The sequence below is a fragment of the Salvia hispanica genome, unplaced genomic scaffold, assembly GCF_023119035.1.
Source record: "Salvia hispanica cultivar TCC Black 2014 unplaced genomic scaffold, UniMelb_Shisp_WGS_1.0 HiC_scaffold_143, whole genome shotgun sequence".
Classification (NCBI taxonomy): domain Eukaryota; kingdom Viridiplantae; phylum Streptophyta; class Magnoliopsida; order Lamiales; family Lamiaceae; genus Salvia; species Salvia hispanica.
In genome coordinates this window covers 2,957-12,077 of record NW_025951727.1, presented here as the reverse complement: position 1 = coordinate 12,077, position 9,121 = coordinate 2,957, and the positions used below count along the sequence as shown (strand labels likewise).

Sequence of the window (9,121 nt, the reverse complement as noted above, 5' to 3'; positions counted from 1 at the left end):
GAATATGAGTACCGAAATTACAGCGGATCGGATATCGGCTAGGTATTTTATACGACTTTTTAGTTTGGATATCCGGGTTTTTGGGTCAGTCCCGTGGATATTAGGTCGGGATCGGGTAACCCTAATACCCTATATCGTATTTCCAGCCCCTATATGTATAGATACGAAGCATTTAATTACTTAATTCAGAATAATTAATTTTCAAATATATACATAGTCCAATAAATTAGAAGTCCCAACTAAGATCAAACTTCTAAAACATAATAGGAGAGCCCAACACCACATTAAAACTCTATTTGATTAAAAAATCTTTCAATTATAAAACTCTATACTATTAATTAAAGTCTAAATCATAAAATCTCATGTTTAAGAAAAATACAATAATAAACAAATTAACTAACAACCAAATAAAGAAAAAAAAACCCAAAATTAATTAATTAGTTAATGAAATGTGGGCATGGAAGTAAACTTCCACTTATATACAAAATAAACGAATAAATACGTACTACTACTACTATGTACAGTAATGTATAGATATTGCCTAATTATTATATATTCTAGGCATAAATTAAATCTGAAATACATAACTAAAGTAAATTAGTATGGGCATAGAATAAGTAACTCAAATGGGAGTAGTACTAAAAAAATATTTCATCAAACCCTTCAAATCGCATCTCTCTTTCTCAATCTCTCCCAAATCGGCAGCACCCACCTACCGCCACGACCACCGGCTGTTCAGCCTCCTTCCTCGCTCCTTCCGTCCTGACTCGCCGACCACCTCCTTCAACTCAACCTGGCAGTACAACATTTGGTTTGATTCAACTTTTTTAACTTAAGATTAAATTTTTTGGAAGAGTGTAGTGATTTCCTCCAACTTGCTCTTTTTATTAGTATGGATTCCTTCCAATTTATAGTGCTTCCTAAGTTTAATTTATCCATCAAATTTGTTGTATACAATTGATTTCAGGGCCCAAATAGATATCGCTGGAACATGGATTGATTGGATTAATCCATCCTTGTCAAAATTTGGAATTTGCAATTTTCAGATAACTTTTAACTTTGTGATACACAATTTTAGTTGACTGTGATTACTGCCATCACTTTCCTATATCAAGAACTTAAGTTTAGAAACTAGAATTTGAGTTAGCTCACTGACTGTGATTAGTGCCTTTTCTAGTGAAGATTATAAATATAATTTTTCAAATTTTGGGTTGAACAATTGTAGATTTTTATGTGTTTGCTGTAGGTTTTACATCTTGAGGCCAAGGTATATTTTGCTAGTAACCTTGTAGATTCAGCTTCTTCTTCGGTGTTGTAAAGATGGTGGAGACACTTTTTGAAGATATATTTGAATTGATGCAATAGATCCGGATGGAAAAAAGTTTGATAGGGGTATGATTTTTAAGCCCATCCATTTTACTGCTCTTATTCTGTTTATTGTGTTGTGTTTCCTTTTAATGCTTAAACTGACATTATTGGCCAATGGATTAAAAGCATTGTATGTAGAGTTGTTTTCATCATGCCATCGTTTTCATGTTATGGTTCTTACATCTTGGTTTTTCGTTTAGTCTCTCGTATTTCTGCTAGGAGTGAGCAGTTTGATATGCTGATGCACCTTGATGTCAACACTGAGATTTTATCCGATGCGTGCTGGGGAAAAGTTCATGATGGTATTAGCGTCCACTTTGAACTTGGACGAACTCCGATTCTGGTTATTACACTCCGGTAAAAAAATCATGATCTATCTACTTTGGTTTTAACGAGTAGTTGCAATTTTCGATGAGGTAGATTTTTCTAGTAGTTAATTGGCCGCAGGAAAACCTAAAATCAACTAGTTTAGTAAATGAATGTTTTGAGACTCCCTCCCTGATGCATATATACGCTCCTAGCCTGATCTCATGGTATCATTAATGGCTATCTAAGCTGAACACAACAAAAAACTTATGCGACATTTTTGGCTTTAATATTCTGTTATTGTTAATGTAGTTTGAAATAGTTAGATATGATGATTCATCCAGTGCTCCAAATCTTTGTGGTATCGAGTGCTTGTCAGCTCTTATTTGCTTCTCATTTCAGGGTAACAAGAAGTCGCTTGCTGATAAGTTCGACTATGTCATGCAAGGTAAACTGTACAGAATCTCTGAGGAATCTAGCGAGAAGCAAGTCAAAGCGTATGTTTCCTTCCCTTGTCCTGCATTGATCTAACATATTTCTCCTCATTTCGTTTCCTTAACACAGTATATGCGTTTGCACTTCACCTCAACTACCATAATATTAGACTTGTGTTGAAGAGTCACCTGTAGTTTTTTGTTTAAGCGTTATTGTCTCATTCCCTCTGGCTATCTTGTTTGTTTCAATTTGGCTCCAGGGATATATACGTGTCATTCGGTGGACTCCTAATGATGCTCAAGGGGGATCCTTCCATTGCTGCAAGATTTGAGCTTGACCAGGGCTGTTTATTCTGATTAGGGAAAGGGTTTGAGTTTGAGATGTTACTAGGCAAAGAAAATGCCTCACCTTTCGTACTATGCTATTGGCTAACATGTTCCTTGCATTTGAATGACTGATAATATATTGACATAACTTGTCGACTACTTGTTTCATAGAAATGGTGGAGTACTCTCTCTCACACACTCATTTTTTTAATGTCGCACCGTTGATCAAATAAATTTTCTTTTATTTATACTAATTTGTGGATCAACATCAGTTCATAGTTTATTTTGGGACATCAAATTCCCCTGAAGCAAGGATCTGGGTCATTTGTTTTTCTTTTCTTTTCTTCTACAATTTCCCTCCAAATCTGTTGGTAAGGAGGAGTAGTAAATCACAAAAAGATGCAATTTTTATCAATTCTAATCAATTTTCAGTCTCGCAGCATTCCAATTCCAAATCTGTTAATTGAGTAGATCTTAAGAAGATGCAATCTTTGTCAGCCGTATTATAAACAATTATGATGAATATTAGTTGCTACAAATTTGGATGCTAACTCAATATCTTTATTAGGATAGCGTACTAATCAATATTCCTAATCAATATTCCTAACTGAAATAATCAAATTTGGCTCAATTAAAAGAAGCCAGAAGCATATTAAGTCAAGATCTGACCAAAATTGTAGAAAATTTCTCTTCAAACCAAACAAAACTTTATAAAAAAGGGGAAGATAATCATATCACAATATCTGTAACTCAAAATTTTTGTCCCCCACAAAAAATAATTCGAAATCCTCTCTTTGATATTTTCTTTTTCCTATGGTTAGAGTTTTGATAGCTTATTGCGCATTTCTTATGTAATAATCCAACTTTTGACTAAAATAGAAGATTCTAAATTTTAATTTTTTCACTAGAGCGAAAAAAGTTGCATCTAATTATTTAAGAAAAGCAACTTTGCCAAACAAAGAAAAAAATGCTGGGGCCAAAATCTTTAAACGTATATTACAAGATCAATTTTGGTTTACTCTTATTTCAAATAAGGAATATTATGATCTCCATATGCATCTAATTGTTTCACCTTCATGTCGAGTTGCGTTCTAGAATAGATTTAATTTATTGAAATTAACTTGTAAATTTTCAAAAGTCATCTTATGAGATCTCATAAATCATATATTTACTATATATCTTCGGAAACCAAATTTCTTTTAAAGTATTTTTATATTTCCAAGACAACATGTGATTTTCGATGTGATTAATATACTAAATGCCCCCTTTATTGGGTAGAATACGCAAGATCGATGTGATTTTTTGGTACCGATCCAAAATTCTCAAATCCAATGCCCCATATCGATCTAATTTGATTTCGGTATCCGATACTGACTTCCGGGATTCCAAAATTCCGATTGTGATTTTGATTATTTTTATTTTTTATTTTGAAAATTAACTACACACTTCTAGAATTTATATAATATTATTTAACTCGAATTTAATACAAAGTTGAAGTAGTATTCAAGAGAACATAACTACAAATACAAACTTTTTGTTGCGTTCAATTTAAGAGAAAATAAATGCAAATTTTAGGAATACAAAAATTTTGTGTAGTTCGAATTTTAGACAAATTGTAGTAGTTAGAATTTAAAAGAAAATAACTCAAAAATTGGAAAAATACAAAATTCATAAGTTATACTCCACATATTAGCATCTTTCATCCATCCACAATCAATAACCATCAAAATTCATAAGTTAAACATTCATCCTTTATAAATATCACAATTCAATAATTCATAAGAATCAAGATCTAACAATAACAACATAAAAAATTCAAAATACAAAATATCACAAGTCAATGAAATTAAAATGTAATTAAAAATTAAAGTGATATTAGCACCTAATATCATGGAACTTTCAAAAATTGGGTTTTTCTCAAAAAAGTTTTAAATTGGCAAATAATATAACGAACTTACCGAGTTTGTTATTTTCCAAGAAAAAAATTCATGTACTATTAATAGATTGAAGAACAAACTTGAAGGGTGTGCTTCAAGAAAAACTATTCTCAAATATTGAAAATCTTGAAACTCTTAAAGTTGTTGTTAAGAAATTACGGGAAAAAATTGTATCATGATATTATTTCGAGAATTTTTCATTGGTTGGAAATAACAAACTCGGGGAAAGTTTGATATTATTTGTCAAAATAAAGTTCGTGGAAAAAACTAACTTTGTGAAATTTTCCCATGATATTGGGAGCCAATATCCCAAAATTAAATTACATATCTTATACGCTAACTATTAAGTAAGTATTAATTAACGTAGTTAAGAAATTAAATAACATTTAACTATAATAAAAACATTATTTATTAATTTTAGAAAATAAATCGGATAGTTCGGGACCGATACCCGGTCTAGAGCCTTTGTCCTAGCGGCGGAGGGAGACATCATGTTGAGTGCCGAGTTCGAGCCCTCTTACAAGATGTTTTCCTCCTTTCTTAGGAGTTTATTTGTAATTCCTCCTCATATAGGAGTTAATTTTTTAAAAGAAAAAAAAATCCGATTCCGATAATCCAAAATTTTACTACGGATCCGTCCGTCCCAAAAATCGGGTTTCGTATCTAATTATTCGATTTTCGGTTTGAATATCAAGTATCCCAACTTTCCGATATCCATTTTTGACGACCTAGATGTGAGAGACGGAGAAATGAGAAGGGCAAAAGCTCACTTTGCACAGTAAACACATAAGCATGGCATGATTGTCTAATATTCCATATCATCATTATCAAAGAAGCATACGCAATGACGGTGTCGTATGTTTGCAAGTTTGCTATGCGTAGTTTGAATTTGATGAATCCCAAAGCTATTCTAATTTAAGTAACGGCCTCTCTATAGTTTACATTTTTGTTGCCGAATAAAAATTTAGTGGTGAACGTATTGACACGTGTGTCAACCCATCACAATTGCAAAAGAAAAACAAAGAAAAAAAGGAAAGAAATGGTTTCAACAATTATAATTAGTTAAACATACCAAGTATGCCCGGACCACCACTGCCGTATCCAAAGAGTTCGATAACCAACAATGTCAAATAATAGAAAGCTTCAAAACCTAACGTGAAATCGGCTTCCTATTTTTATTCTATAAATAATTAAAAAACTATGCTACTGAGGTGGGTAGATATTTGTAGTATTAGAATATCAGACACTCGAAAATCCATCGTGAATTAGATGCATATGAACCTAGACGTATAGCCGACTAGGCTATAGTAAGTAATGTGCATGTCATGTTACATATGGAGAGTATATAAAGGCACGTGTTCACCTTTATCTAGCTCAACATCTTATTTATTTTATTTGATTTTTGCTTATCAGTGCGCTGATTTAACGACTGATTCCATGTGTTTAATGTATTGAGATTTGGGATACAGCCGAAATCGAAGCATATTAAGATCCTCATAGAATTTGGCATTTTAAAGAGATTTAACTAAAATTAAAAACTCATTGACCGCACGTTACGTTATAATAATCCATTAATCTCTATAAATAATGTAATAGTTTGATCGGATATAGATTTTATGAAATGTAATGGAAATAGAATTGAAAAAATGATAAAATAAAATCTTTGGCATTTTAAAGAGATTTAACTAAAATTAAAAACTCATTGACCGCAGTTACGTTATAATAATCCATTAATCCCTATAAATAATGTAATAGTTTGATCAAGGTATAGATTTTATGAAATGTAATGGAAATAGATTGAAAAAATGATAAAATACAATAATAAAAAGTGAAATTTGATAAATTTTTATAGATGAGAAAAAAATGAAAATGTAACAAAATTTTAGCGATAGAGTACTAGGATAAGTACTAATAAGATAAGATAAAAATGTGAGCGCATTCGAAAACCCTTGGCACCACAAACAAAATGGCAACCGCTCAACTCCTTCACTCCTCCTCCTCTTTCCTCCACCACCGGCGCAGCCTCATATCATGCACAATCACGGCCACCCGCCGCCAGTCCCGCGCCAATCCCCGCGGCCGAATTCTCGGCGAGATACGTCCCCTTCAGCTCCATCTCCAGCAACACCCCCAGCGCCGAGTCCTACTCCCTGGACCAAGTCATCTACCGCAGCTCCGACGGCGGCCTCCTCGACGTCCAGCACGACATGGCCGCCCTCCGCCGCTTCGACGGCCAGTACTGGCGCGCCCTGTTCGACTCCCGCGTGGGCAGCACGCGCTGGCCCCACGGCTCCGGCGTCTGGTCGAAGAAGGAGTGGGTCCTCCCGGCATCGACAACTCCGACATCGTCTCCGCCTTCGAAGGCAACTCCAACCTCTTCTGGGCTGAGCGCTTCGGCAAACAATTCCTCCACATGAACGACCTCTGGGTCAAGCACTGCGGCATCTCCCACACCGGCAGCTTCAAGGATTTAGGCATGACCGTTTTGGTCAGCCAGGTCAACCGCCTCCGCAAATTGAACCCCGCTCCCTCTTGGGCGTCGGCTGCGCCTCCACCGGCGACACCTCCGCCGCCCTCTCCGCCTACTGCGCCTCCGCCGGGATCCCCTCCATCGTCTTCCTCCCTGCCAACAAGATCTCCTTGGCGCAGCTCGTGCAGCCAATCGCAAACGGCGCCTTCGTCCTCAGCATCGACACCGATTTCGACGGCTGCATGAAATTGATCAAGCAAATCACGGCGGAGCTTCCGATCTATCTAGCCAATTCGCTGAATAGCCTCCGATTGGAAGGGCAGAAGACGGCGGCGATCGAAATTCTGCAGCAATTTGACTGGGAGGTCCCCGATTGGGTGATCGTCCCGGGCGGGAATTTGGGAATATTTATGCATTCTACAAGGGTTTCAAAATGTGCGAGGAATTAGGGCTGGTGGATCGCATTCCGCGCCTGGTGTGCGCGCAGGCGCGGAATGCGATCCGCTGTACCGCTACTACGCGTCGGGGTGGGCGGAGTTCGCGGCGGTGAAGGCGGAACGACGTTCGCCTCCGCCATTCAGATAGGGGACCCGGTGTCGATCGACAGGGCGGTGTACGCGCTGCGGAGCTGGGGGACCGGGACGATCGCGGCGGGGGATCGGGTGGTGGTGGTGAGCACGGCGCATGGGTTGAAGTTCACGCAGGCCAAGATTGATTACCACTCGGGCCGGATCCCGGAGATGGAGTGCCGGTATGCGAATCGTCCGCTGACGGTGAAGCCTGAGATTGGGGCGGTTATGGATCACCTCAATAAGATGCTGCTGTCTCACACCAGATGACCACACGTGCCATTGTATTTTGCCACGTGCTTCCAAAAACCTGTCTTTTTCCTATAACAAATATGATATGGTTATAGTTTTATTCACTCCGTCGCATTTTTACTTTTTAAGAAATTCTTTAACTTTGTGAAAGCAAATGTAAAATGAGTTAGTAGAATTTAGATTTTGCTTTTATATATTGATTTTAAAATAAAATATTAGTCCTAATGAGTTAGGTGAATGGAGATGTATTATTTATTCTCTTATTCTTCGAATAAGAATTATTAATTTTCATTTTAGTCATGCCAATTAAGAGTAGCTATATTTTTTCTATAAATGGTAAGTAGGCCTCATTCCTAACTAATTTCATTCTCTTTTATTATAAACTAATATAAAAAAGTAAGTCCATATTCCACTAATTTTTTCAATCAACTTTTATTTATATTTCTTAAAATTGTGCATCCACACAAGTCTTCTTAAATTGACTGGAAGGAGTATTTGTTTAGAATGAAAAAAATTAAATCACCGATATTTTAAAATAGCAAAATGAGATATTATTTTTATACGGGAATAGGAGATAATAATAGAAAAGGTTGATTTGAATTTTCAGAAGGATATTGATTAAGAGGGTGGAGTGGGGGCAGTAGCATTAGCATGTGAGGATAGATTATGATGGAGACAAGTACAATCAGGGAAACCAGTGCTCTGCTTTCTGAATTCATGGCCACAATATATATCATCCTTGTGGTCTAGTGGATATTCTGATTTCAGAAAATAAATAAATAAATAAATAAATATTGCTATGTAAAGTAGAAAGTACCTAAGAAGATATAAAAGTTAACTCCACCACATAAAAATTGTACTGAGGATTCATAAAATGATAGTGTACTGTTAAAATGTGTAAATTTGTACTATTTGAAAATAAATCCGTTTTTCTTTATTGAAGAAATTTGTGATTTTGTTTGCATGTATTTGTAAAGCTTAATTTTGTCAGTATTTCATTGTATACAAAGGTCTAGTTATAAGCCAAAGCTTGGTCTCTTTTGTATTTGAAGCTATAAATGGAATGGATTTTCGATTAAAAACAAGTCTAGTTAGCCAGTGGCTAAGTTGAGGTTAATAGTAACTACTACCTCCGTCCCCAAAATTTCTACACTTTGATCCAACGGGTTTAAGAAATGTAATGGAAAGTGAGTTGAAAAAGTTGGTGGGATGTGGGTCCTACTTTTAAAATATTAGTTTTATAATAAAATGTGAGTAGGAATGAGTTAGTGGAATATGGGTCACTATCAAAATGGTAAAAGTAAAGTGTATCAAATCTTGAGAATTTTCGAGGCGAGAGGTAGTAATATCTATGTACAAGAGTTTAAACGATGAGTGAGATAAAGATTTATACTAACAAAATACACAACTTCACTTCACTACGAAGAATTATACTATATTGCTTTAGGTGAAATTAAT

At 35.8% G+C, this 9,121-nt stretch overlaps 2 pseudogenes; both read left to right on the top strand.

Annotated features, from left to right (window-relative positions):
* The first annotated feature begins 714 nt into the window (after nt 1-714).
* Nucleotides 715-2,465, top strand: LOC125198407 (annotated as a pseudogene).
* A 3,873-nt stretch (nt 2,466-6,338) lies between these two features.
* On the top strand, nt 6,339-7,767 carry LOC125198409 (annotated as a pseudogene).
* The last annotated feature ends 1,354 nt before the right edge of the window (nt 7,768-9,121 follow it).